This window comes from Stomoxys calcitrans, chromosome 4 (genome assembly GCF_963082655.1).
Source record: "Stomoxys calcitrans chromosome 4, idStoCalc2.1, whole genome shotgun sequence".
Lineage (NCBI taxonomy): Eukaryota > Metazoa > Arthropoda > Insecta > Diptera > Muscidae > Stomoxys > Stomoxys calcitrans.
The window spans coordinates 49,728,611-49,742,577 of NC_081555.1; positions in this window are offsets into that span (position 1 = coordinate 49,728,611).

Sequence of the window (13,967 nt, forward strand, 5' to 3'; positions counted from 1 at the left end):
AGTAGTCGTCGAGGAAAGCATTGTGCAAAATTTTGGTCAAACAATCCGCTTGTGATGGTTCGAGGGTGAAAATCTGGCCATATACATATATGACAACTATATCTTAATCTGGACCGATTTCTATGAAGTTCAATAGTTATATTGAGAGTCATAAAAAAAGTTATATTGAGAGTCAGAAAATCCTTCGGAATCGGATAACAAATGAGCGCTTTTTGCAATATTTCTGAAAATCAGACGAACATATATATGGGGGCTATACCTAAATGTTAACCGATTTGGAGTAAACTCCTCAGATACTGCGGCAGTCGACGAGGAAAGCGTTTTGCAAAATTTTGGCAAGATTGGTCAATAAATGTGCTTGCTGTAGCTTTAGGAGTGGAAATCGGGAGATATATATATATATATATATATATATATATATATATATATATATATATATATATATATATATATATATATATATATATATATATATATATATATATATATATAAGGGATATATCTAAATCTGAACCTATTTCCATGAAATTCACCTGTAATGTCGAGAGTCGTAAAAAATCCTTCCTGCCAAACTTTGCCATAATCGGTTGACAAATGACCATTTTATTGCATTATTGCTGAAAATCGGACGAACATATATATGAGAGCTATATCCAGATCTGAACCGATTTTTCCAATTTGAATAGGCTTCGTCTCTAGGTCAAAAAACATGCCTGTACCAAATTTGAAGATGATCGGATGAAAACAGCGACCTATAGTTTGTACACAAATTAACATGGACTGACGGACGGACAGACGAACATAGCTAAATCGAATCAATGGGTCTATCTCCCATCCTTTTGGGTGTAACGAACTAATTCACGAAGTTGTAATACCCTGTACCACAGTAGTGGTGTAGGGTATAAATACATATTTTTTCAACTGTCTCCAAGTCTTCTAGGTAATTATTCAAATGTTCTAATTTACTAAATTCGGGAACAAACCTACTTTTTTGCTATTACCCATTTGAATGAAAGCCTTCAGTATTGACTTGCTTTAAAAAAAAAAAAAAAAACAATACATTGTATCACAAGAAGTTCGCCAAGAATTTTTATGGTTACATTGTCTTTTCCAGTCTATCATGTTCGCATGCCACTTCTGACATGAGTTTAAGTACAAATCATTTAGCGGCAAATCATGTTTCACAATACATGCATAATTATAGTAAATCAATCAATAAAAACGCAGTTATGACTGCATTTACAATTAAGATAATTGTGTACATACGTTAGGGCGATATATTCTTAACCACAGCAAATAATCAAAGAAAAAGCTATTCTATTTGACGATAAGAACGTACCAAGTACAAGAACAAAACTTAAAAAGGATTTGGCGTTCTCAAGTCATGTACATATATTTTAAGTATGGCCCTCTTACTATGACATCGACTGTAAATGACACTGTAAAAAAATAAGTTGCAAAACCCTGCCCCATAGTGTCACTACCAAAAACAGGCGTTACTGAAAACGTGAGCGATGATTTTGTGAACGTCAGTTGTCAATTACATGTACAGACGGTTATGAGCATCATCCCATCAAAATGTGTTTGATTACCTTCCTTAAGTTGAATACACATAGGCATCTGGGTTGCAATATGGTATGGCGCTTGTAAACACAATATCGGCATGGATAAAACAGAGGTTCGATTCTCAGCGGCAAACAAAATCGTTTTGCATTCACAGAAATAGAACTGTGCACTATACGTTGTCAGAATGTGGATGCCTAGAGATAGTTTCGGACGTTGTCCGCTAACACTTCGCTCCCCCCGTTTTTGATACCCCCTTCTTAGTATATGACTTCCAAAAACCAAGGTATGCACTCAGTTTACAAGATTATGAAATTTTGTTAAAATTGTGTTTAAAATTACAGAAATTACAAATTTTAGAACTCTAGCATCATCTGCAAAAAAAGTACCAAATGGTACCAGTTTTGGTACCAACGTGTATGAATTTTTATACCCTACACCACTACTGTGGTACAGGGTATTATAACTTAGTGAATTAGTTTATAACACCCAAAAGGAAGAGAGATAGACCCATTAGTAAGCATACCGATCGACTCAGAATCACTTTCGATTCGATTTAGCTATGCCCGCCTGTCCGTCTGTCCATGTTAATTTGTGTACAAACCATCCGATCGTCTTCAAATTTCATCCGTTCGTCTTCAATTTTGGTGTGGGCATGTTTGTCGGCCTAGAGACGAAGACTATTGAAACTGGAAAAAATCGACTTAGATTTGGATATAGCTTCCATATATATGTTCGTCCGATTTACAGTAATAATGCAATAAAATAGTCATTTGTTAGCCGAATCTGTCGAAATTTGGAAAGAAGGATTTTCTTTTGACTTTCAATATAATTGGTGAATTTTATAGAAATCGGTTCAGATTTGGATATAGCTCCCATATAAATGTTCGACCGATTTGCAGTAACACTGCAATAAAATTGTCATTTGTTAACCGATTCTCTCGAAATTTGGCAAGAAGGATTTTCTTATGTCTATCGATATTAAAAGTGAATATTATAGAAATCGGTTCAGATTTGGATATAGCTCCCATATATATGTTCGTCCGATTTGCAGTAATACAGCAATAAAATGGTCATTTGTTGACCGATTCTCTTGAAATTTGATAGGAAGGATTTTCTTATGACTCTCAATTTTACTGGTGAATTTTAAAGAAAACGGTTCAGATTTGGATATAGCTCCCATATATATATTCGTCCGATTTGCAGTAATACAGCAATAAAATGGTCATTAGTTATCCGATGCTCTCGAAATTTTGCAGGAAAGATTTTCTTATGACTCTCGATATTACTGGTGAATTTCATAGAAATCTGTTCAGATTTAGGTATAGCTCACATAAATATATATCGCCCGATTTTCACTCCTACACCCACTGCAAGCGCATTTATTGACCAATCTCCCCAAAATTTTGTACAACGCATTCCTCGACGAATTCCACAATATCCATAAAGTTTAATCGAAATCGGTTTAGATTTAGATATAGCTCCCATCTCCCGTCATTTGTCAACCGTAGTTATTACATTTTGAACATATTTGCTTTGCTCGAAATTTGATACAGTAATTTTAATAACCTATCTGAATACATCCGCCCAGGTCCATCACAATAGGTTCAGAATTAGATATAGTCCTACTTTTGTATTTAAAAGGTAGGTGTAGGGTATTATAAAGATGGCACCGCCCGACTTTTGCCTTTCCTTACTGGTTAATAGATCATTTAGTCACCTACCATGCATTTCTTAGTTGTAACTACATGCTAAATTTCAGACCTCTAGCTTCATCTACGAAGAAAGTACCAAATGGTACCAATTTTGGTACCAAAATGTGCGATTAGTGAAAAGATCATTTATCCACCCATTATTTATTTCTTATTTCTACCAAATTTCAAACCTCGAGATCCATCTGAACGAAAGTAAAAAATGGTACCAATTGCCCTTTACCTTTACCACTTTTCTTTGCTCCCTCATCTTTTAGCACCGGATGTCTCTCCAGTCAAATTTCAAAATTCTACCTCTATCTATTCGCCCTGTACAAACTTCACCCATTTCGTACCTTTTTATACCCTCCACCATAGGATGGGGTTATAATAATTTCGTCATTCTGTTTGTAATTTTACGAATAATTCGTCTAAGTCCTCATAAAATATATATATTCTTGATCGTGATGACATTCAAAGTCGATATAGTCATGTCCGTTCGTCTGTCCATTCGTCTGCCTGGCGAAAGCATGCTAACTTCCGAAGGAGAAAAGCTAATCGCTTGAAATTTTGCACAAATACTTCTTATTAGTGTAGGTCGATTTGGATTGTAAATGGGCCAAATCGGTCCATGTTTTGATATAGCTGCCATATAAACCGATTTTAGATCTTGACTTCTTAAGCCTCTAGAGGGCGCAATTCTCGTCCGATTTTACTAAAAGTTTGCGCGTGGTGTTGATATATTTTGTTCATGTTTTGATATAGCTGTCATATAATCAAATCTTGGATCTTGACTTCTTGAGCCTCTAGAGGGCGCAATTCCTATCACGACGTGTTTCGTTACGACTTCCAATAGCTGTGTGAAGTATGTTTGAAATCGGTCCATAACCCTTATCTGATTTGATTGAAATTTTGCATCGCGTGTTTCGTTTTTGCGTGGCGTGTTTCGTGTCAAGTATGTTTGAAATCGGTCTATAACCTGATATAGCTGTCATATAAACCGATCTGGGATCTTGACTTCTTGAACCACTAAAGGGCGTAATTCCTATCCGATCCATATAAACCCAGTCAGTCAGTCAGCAATCAGTCAGTTACGCAACTCTTTTATATACATATAGATTTACATTGCATAGAAGATAAGACAGCTAGGTATATCGGATTACAGACCACTTTAAACAATTATTGGGAGTCATATATTGAAGGGTTGTTAACGAGTGGGTCAGCGGATTCGCTCTCCCTGTTACTTAACTCATTTAATTTGCCTGGGCTTTGACCTTTGAATGTGAGCCTTGAACATACATACATAACTAAATAGCATCGGCGCTACGTCATTCACCAATAATTTCTTTTTAATTTTTTGCAACACAATTGCCAAAATGTTGCCAAACAATTGTTGATGACAATCATTGTTGCGCTGAAGTGAAAACATTCTATGCTGTCAGGCGCCAAGCATGACAACATTCCGCAGACAATGCTTTGCCTGGCGTCAAGAGATTGCTCATGGCTTCAAAGGCATTTGTTTTGCTTGACGCCTTTAATTGAATGGGAAATTTTTTTATTGATTAATTTAAATATTTAAAATGCTACGAAAAAAAACAAACAACATTAAAGAGTACTAAAAAGAGATTTATTTTGCCAATTCCAATGTCATTCTAGGCATTCAGCGTTTTTTAGGACATTTCTTTCGAATACAGGGGAATAAGAGGAGCATAAATTTTAATTGCTAATTACCTGTTAGGTTCTGACAACTTTGCGTTTAGAAAAAAGGAGCTTTGGTTCATAGAGGACAAGCTAAGACTTGCGTCTACTAAGCAAGTAGTGTTTCGTTTTTCAAATGTCCTTGGGTTGTCGCTATTCTTGAACTTGGTTTGTTATGATTCCAATTCTCTTCGTTGTTTCAATTGTGTTTTTGATGTTCTCGGTGTCATTTGCAATTTGTATTCATTTCACTTGTAACAACAACACTTTCTTCCTTCTCTGCCCATATGACAAACAGTGGCAACAACATTGCGAAACAAGCAGCGACGGCCGCATTGTATGCAGAAGGGTGTGTTGGTGATAGAAAGAGCAAAACAAAAACAGGGGAATACGAAATTAATCAAACACTCTGTTTTTGTTCACACACAACGAAAGAATCGCACAAAAAACTCGTTGAAACCCATCGTTGTGATGCGTTGCCGCGCCGCGCCGCGCCACTACGTTTGGACGTTGACGTCCTCTGTCTGTCATACAGTATGCAAACCACACGACAATAGAGCGGCATTCGCGTTTAATCTTTTTTTATTTCATTTCGTATCGTTGTCTTTGGCTATATTGCTGCTACTGTTGCTGTTGTTGTTATTGTTGCGGTTGTAGTTAGTTGATAGGGGGAGTAAAAACGTGATGGTAGCGTTACGGTGGTAATTGTAGTACGCGCTCGCATCTTCGTTATAAACGAATATTACCGTAGAACGCACAGTGGCCAAATCGTTAAAATATTGAAAATTTTTTTTATATCGCTATATTTATAGAGTAAAAACTCGAGCTTATATAAATGAAACTAAGAAAATGTTAAGCAAATTGTTTACAATTAACAATAACAAGTAAGACCGTGTTAAGTTCGGCCAGGCCGAATCTTATACCATCCACCCTCCACCATGGATCGCATTTGTCGAGTTCTTTGCGCGGTATTTCTTTTTAGCTAAACAAAGAATAATGGATAAGAATTGTTATGCTATTGGAGATATATCAGGTTATAGTCTGATTCGTACCATAATTGAATTGAATGTTAGAAGTCATTGAGTTATATTTCAGTTCATTCGGTTAAGAATTGTGCCTTGTAGGGGCTCAAGAAGCATAATCGGGAGATCGGTTTATGTGGACCAAATTAGACACGTATATTGAAGGTCATGAGAGAAGCCGTTGTACGAAATTTCTTCCAAATCGGATGAAAATTGCGCCCTCTAGAGACCTAAGAAGTCAAGATCCCAGTTGGTTTATATGACAGCTACATCAGGTTATGTACCGATTTGTTATTTATCGCTGTTGAAAGTAATAACAAAATATTTCATGCCAAATTTCAGCCAAATCGGATAAGAAATGCGTCCTTTAGTGGCTCAAGAAGTCAAGATCGGTTTATATGACAGCTTTGGCAGGTTATGAAACGATTGGACCAATACTACGCACAGTTGTTGAATGGCATAAAAAACACATCGTGCTAAATGTCAGCCCATCGGATAAGAATTGCGCCCTCTAGTGGCTCAAGAAGTCAAGATCCAAGAACGGTTTATTTGGCAGCTACATAAAGTTAAGATCCGATTTAAACCATACTTAGCACAGTTATACCAAAACACTACGTGCAAAATTTCAGCCAAAACGGATGAGAATTGCGCCCTCTAGTGACTCAAGAAGTAAAGACCCAATATCGGTTTGTATGGCAACTATATTAAAGCATGGACCGATTTGGCCCATCCCACCAACCTACACTAATAAGATATATTTGTTCAAAATTTCAAGCCCCAACCTTTACTCCTTCGAAAGTTAGCATGCTTTCGACAGACGGACGGACATGGCTATATTGACTTAAAATGTCATGACGATCAAGAATATTATACTTTATGGGGTCTTAGGCGCATATTTCGAGGTGTTACAAACGGAATGACGAAATTAGTATACCCCCGTCCTATGGAGGGTATAAAAAGACTTTTTTGCTACATTTCTATTTAACGGTAGAATCTTAAGGAGTATAATTGGAGGTCATGCACTGAGAGAAAATAGACGTTGCAAATTCATGCACCAATTGTGTTGTTATCATATACATGTATGACGACATACGGGGTTGATTATGTGGACACTCGTTTTTATTAGATCGGCTTAGAATCACTATCTGTTTCGATTTAGCTATATCATCTGTCTGTCTGTCCATGTATTCTTGTGCACAGGTCGCATTTCATGTACGATTATCATGAAATTGTGCACAAGTGCTCTGTTAAGAAAGTTAACCGCACGCTTCTTCCATTTTACGTAAATAAGCAGATTTGTCTATTTTGAAGTGAAGATCAGCAAGAGGCATTGCAAGAGCTACCAATGCATTCAGAAATAGTTACAGTTTGGTGCGGTTTATGGGCTGGTGCCATCATTGGACCGCACTTCTCCAAAGATTATGCGAATCGTAACGTAACTGTGAATGGTGAGCGCTACCGTGAGGTGATATTCAACGTTTCAACAAGACGGTGCCACATGTCACACAGCAGGTGTAACAATGGACTTGTTGAGAGGTGAGTTTTATTTCACATTCGGGACCGGTCAATAGGCCGCCTAAATCGTGCGATTTAACGTCTTTAGACTATGTTTTGTAGGGCTATGTTAAAGCTCATGTCTATACAGACAAGCCCGCTTCAAATGACACATTGAAAGACAACATTGAAGCATTTTTTCATTGAAGCATTTGAAATATTGGAGAGTATGGCAAAATTTGAGTAAGCGGATGGACCATTTGAGGCGCAGTCAAAGTTAACATTTGCATGAAATAATCTTCAAACATTAAATTATATGGACCGTACTATCGATTCAAATGAACAAGAATTTTTCTGAATTTTATAAGTTTTTTTTGAAACACTTTTTTATAGCTCTTAAAAAATCTCCCTATTATTGAGTTTCCTGACTTCTTGCTTTGAGAATCTGGCAAGCCTATGCACTGGCAAAATATGAACGCCTATAGACGTTTCGTGGCTGTGGTTGATTTATGAACATTTGTTTTTGTCGAAAGCACGCTTACATTCGAAATACTTCCTATGAGTGTAGGTCGGTTGGGATTGCAGATGGGCCAAATCGGTTCATGTTTTGATAAAGCTGCCACATAAATCTATCTCCCGATATCAGATTTGGCTGACATTTTGCACGTTGCAATTGATATGGCATCCAACAGCTGTGCGAAGCATGCATCAAATCAGTTCATATCTTCATATAGCTCACAAATAAACCTATCTCAGATCTTGATTTCCTGAGCCGCTTAAGAACGCAAATATTATTAAATTTTGATGAAAGTTTGAACAATGCCTTCTTCTATGGTATCCAATATACAAAGCAAGTATAGTCTGAATCGGTATATAGCTTGAAATAGCTCCAATAGCATAGAAATTCCTATCCATTATCCTTTGTTTGCCTATAAAGGAATACCGGGCAAAAAACTTGAGAAATGCGATCCATGGTGGAAGGTATATAAGATTCGGCACGGCTTAACTAAGCACGCTTATACTCATTTGGTCCTTCCGATTGCAACTTTGTCTTAAAATTCTAAGGCGATATAACGATATCGGTGTAGCTGTCCGTCTGTCCCTCCATCAGTTGTAAACAAGCTACAGTCCTCAAAAATTAGGATATTGAGCTGACTTTTGGCATTGGTCCATTTTTCTTTAATAGACATGTTAACATCGTGAACGGGCCTAATCGAACCGTGTCCTCCCAATTTAAGATATTGAGCCCAATTTAAGATATTGAGCCTATGAATTGCGCATTCACACTCCGATTTGAATGAATTTCTCCACTGTGAGTCCTACTAACCCCCAAACATTCGAACGGAGTCTAGTCAACATCGGCCCATATTTAAATATTGCTGCCTTATAGGAGGCCACCAAAGCGCAGAGGTTAGCATGTCCGCCTATGACGCTGAACGCCTGTATTAAAATCTTGGCGAAAAAATCAGAAAAAAATTTTCAGCGGTGGTTTTTCCCTCCTAATTCTGGCAACATTTGTGAGGTACTATGCCATGTAAAACTTCTCTCAAAGGGGTATCGCACTGCGGCACGCCATTCGGACTCGGCTATAAAACGGAGGCCCCTTATCATTGAGCTTAAACTTGGATCGGACTGTACTAGTTAATATGTGAGAAATTTTCCCCTGTTCCTGAGTGGAATTTTCATGGGCAAAATTTGCATATTTGCCTTATAGACTGATCTGCCTTATTAGGGGTTTATGCCCATAAAAGCCGCATTTATTGTCCGATGTCGCTGAAATTTGGTACACTGAGTTACATTAAGGTCGCCGATGTTCAAACCGGGTATGGACCGATATCTCTGATTCAGGGTGTTAAACCTATAACAGCCGCATTTATTACCCGATTTTAATTACAATAGTTTGCATGTGACCCATTGAATCTGTACCGAATATGGTTAAGATCGGACCAAATTTAGATATAGCTATCCTATAGACCGACTACACGATTAATGGTTTTGAGCCCATAAAAGCCGTATTTTTAGTTAGTTAGTCATTCCTCGTCATTCTTGCCAAATACTATCCAGATCGGACCTGATATGAATATAGCTTATGTGAATATATCTGTCTTATTACCGACCTCCGAATTCAAAATCTTGATCCATAAAAGGAGCATTTATTAACCAATTTCTCCGAAATTTTGATCAGTGAGTTTTTAAAAGTGGTTCATATTAAGTGTATTCATTACCCAAATTCAATAAGGAAAGCAAATGTAAATTAAATGCAAGAATATATGAAGTGATACTTAATTTAATTTAGGTTGCGTTAACAGTCCGATTTGGCTGAAATTTGGCGAACAAAATCGCTTAATACCCTCCATAAACATCTACACTTAAAATCCCTTCCACATAGGTTCATAAATAATAAATCCCCGAATTTACTTATTGAGTCCCTAGACGCTTACATTTTTGTTAATGTGAAGCCCCCATATAAGCCTATCTCCAAAATAAATCAAAATTTGGGATAAGATGTACGTTTTCTCCAACACCCACACTAAATCCTGCTCCATACAAACCTTTCCCCCGATTTGAGATCCTCTAGAAATCCCAACTTTTGCCCGATTCGGGTGAAATTCGGTATATGCAGTACGTGTATGCCTTTCAACGCCCTTTCAAATCCCACAAGATAGGTTTTCAAATAGATATATAGCCCCCATATAAACCAATCGCATGATTTGACTTCTGGAGCCCCTAAAACCAATAATTTGTGCACAATGGGATTGAAATTTGGTATGTAAAGTACGATTGGGACTTACAACACAATTTCAACATTGATCCATATATAGTTGTAGGCCCCATACTAAAATCCAATCCCCGAAATTGAGTTATTAAGTCCTTAGATGCTACAAATTTTAACCTTCTTATCTGTAATTTGATACCTGGAGTACATTCATGCTCTCTTGCCCCAAAATCTTTTTCTTCGAAAGTAGTTCTTAAGGCCGCAAGAAGAGAATATCATTACCCGAGTTTGATCCTTCAAACTGATCGATAGACAAACTGAGCTAATATGTTTACATTTTAAGCTGGATCCATGGTGAGGGGTACCCAATCGGCTCTACCAGGAATAGCGCCTTAGGCAATATGCAAACTACACTGCCTCGATATAGCACCAGGGATAACATAGAGACTTTTAGCTGCTGTTTGACCAAGAGAAATCTTCCTTAACCTCACAATACATTTTAACAAATTTGGAGATTCTACCGATTTTCGTAAGTATTTCCATGCGATTCTTATCTCATTTGCTTACATTTTTGCATGCTTTCTGCTATGACTCCTGATAAACCATCTTAGTTTCTGCCTATAGGAAATAATATCCCTCAAAATTGACAAACGTGATCAACGGTGGGGAACATAAAAGATTCGGTCCTACCGTACGTTGGTCTTATTCCCAAGCCCATATTAATCCATTGTTTGCTGTGTTTTTACTTTTCTTGCTACGTTCATCGAACCACTGTGCGGCGAACGGACAATCGAATTGATAGTCCAAGAATGAATGAACAATAGCAATGAGATGAGGTGGAATGAGGGATGTGCTAATGTATGGAGTGATGTGGATATGAGTACTCGCACCTCTTGGACGACACATCTACACAAACCTAGCGAAAATTGTTCACACATAGGCACAGGGCTATGGACGACGGCACGAACATACGACGCGACGCGTAAAGGGATTTCTTCGTTTCGATCGTTTCTCGTTTCGGGGTTTTTGGTTTTGTTAGTTTCGTATTTTCGATTTTTGTTTTAGCAGCATAACGATGCGAGTAGCGGCATTTGACGCGTTGGTCAGCACACATACACGACGGTCTTGGATAAACTAAAGTCGGTAGTGCTCCCCTAAAATTTGTGTAGCCCATCATTATAGTCCATGGATGTGAGCAGTCAGTGAGGTAGAGAGTCAATGCTTGTTTTTTGTTGTTTTTCCTTTTGCTGTTTTTACAACACACACACTCTAGATAAGAGAGTGCTAATGTTTACTCCGCTGCTGGTATCACAACTACTGGGTGCCATCTCAGGCGATACCTAGCCGGGCTATCTGAATAGGTAGCCAGCCAGATGATTTACTGGATTGTCAAGTACTAACCGAGCAGAATCTCTTCATGCGTGTTTGTATAACGAGTTCTGTTGTGGTGCTCTTGTTCGGCTGTCTGTTGTGATTCACGTTCAAAGTCATCCAACAGTAGCCAGGTTGCCGATGGTAAAATGACTGGGGACATTTGCAAGGCCTTATCCTCTGCGGCCAACGGATTTTATGTATAAGGGTGCCAAGAATAGAAGTAACACAAACTTGCAAGAAGATCATCGCCTCATTGAACTAAAATGACGCATTATTACATGTTGCTTAAGTTGAAAATAGAAAAAAATAATACTTTTCAGAAAATCAATATAGAAAACATCAGCTAAGCCCATCTGTTTAACATAGCTGGAGATTGTAGTTGATTTATTTGCAAGTATTTTCATAAAAATAGAAACAGATTTCAAAAGTCTTTAAATTACCTTGCATTTCTTACATTGACCTATGAAATCGAAAAATAAAAAGTTTGGGTGAGACGAATCTTACAATATATATGTATGTACATTCCACCATGGATCGCATTTGTCGAGTTCTTTGCACGGTTTCCGTTTGGTTAAGAATTTTTTCCTGAAAGTGTCAAAGAAGCCAAACCGAGAGCTCGGTTTATGTAGAAGCTTTATCAAGTTAGATGCCGATTCGAATATTACTAAGCATATGTTGGGGGTCTTAACACAAGTCTTTGGATAAAAATTGCTCCCTGTAGAGATTTGAGACTACAATCCGTGATAAAGTTATGAACCGACTCAAACCAAACTTAGTACAACTGTTGGCAATCATAGGTGAGTGGTCCTTAGTCACTTCTATTAAATCCTACTAAATTCTATTCATTCGAGTTCCATATTGTACCAACCAATCTATAGCAAAAGAATCGGGCCCTATAAAGGCTTCTGAATGGGTTATCAGGGAGCTATAACCTAATCTGAACCGTTATTGCCCATTTGTAACCCCCAATGGCCTACATTAATTGGAAGTATTTGTGCAAAAGGCTAGCTTCATTCGTTCGATACCAATTGTGTTTTCCACTGACGGATGGACGGACAGGCATTGTCTAGATCGACTCAGAATGTCACGAGAATCAACAAGTAAAAGCGTCCTAAGTTCGACCGGGCCGAATCTTATATACCCTCCACCATGGATCGCATTTGTCGAGCTCTTGCCACGGTTTCCCTTTTTAGGCAAACAAAGGATAAAAGAAAAGAATTGTTATGTTTTTGGTACAATATCAAGTTATGGTTCATTTCGGACCATAATTGAACTGAATATTGGAGACCATAGTAGAAGTCATTGTGTAAAATTTCAGCCAAATCTAGTGAGAATTGCGCACTTTAGGGGTTGAAGAAGTAAAATAGGGAGATCGGTTTATAGGGGAGCTGCTTTAGGCTATAAACCAATTCATGCCATTTTCGACACATATGTTAAAGGTCATAAGAGAAGCCGTTGCACAAAATTTCAGCTAAATCGGAAAATAATTGCTTCCTCTAGTGCCTCAAAAAGGCAAAACCCCAGATCGGTTTATATGGAAGCTATATCAGGTTATGGACCGATTTGAACTATTCTTAGCACACTTGTTAAAAGTCATAACAAAACACCTCATGCTAAATTTCAGCCAAATCGGATAATAATTGCGTCCTCCGAAATGAGTTAATTAATACACCCCCATGCTAAGGTGGTGGGTATCAACATTTCACATCCCCAAAACTCCTATATGGATAGCAAATCATCGACCCCTATGACTCTCTCTGTCTTTGATTCTTGTTTACAGAACTATCGATGTGATCACCCTCTCTCTTTGATTGTTTCCATGATGATTCAAGCTAATGTGGCTATTATGAATGACTTTATGAGCAAAATGACCACAACTTAACAGCTGAGAAATGGATTTTTTCTATTGTTGGGTTATTTTTCATTTTGCTCATTCACCCATAGTTCTCATCCCACACCCATTAAAACGTACACCGGCACATACACTCTCATATCGGTACATTTAAATACATATTTATGCGTATAACTTAACCTTCTGGCCACTTGTCATCGCTTAAATGCTACAACATTTTCTTTCGTTGCTTTAACGTTCGTGCTGCCGAAGTCTGTGATGATTGCGCGATCATCATCTTCATCGCTGTCGTCGTCGTCGTCATCGACATCATAATCATCAATCTGATCTATAGTCAACTCATAATGATGGTGGGCGCGATTATCACCATCGATGACTTTTCATACGCCTCGATTTTGCTCCTTGAAGAAGGGGGTGATAGCCATGTTTGACTGTTAGTATTGTTGTTGCTTTTTATCATTATCAATGCGATGACCATAGTTGTTATCGTTGGCCGTTGTCAGTGTCACAACAGCAGCTGTCCGTCATTCATTGCGGCGTACATTGTAGATGTGTGC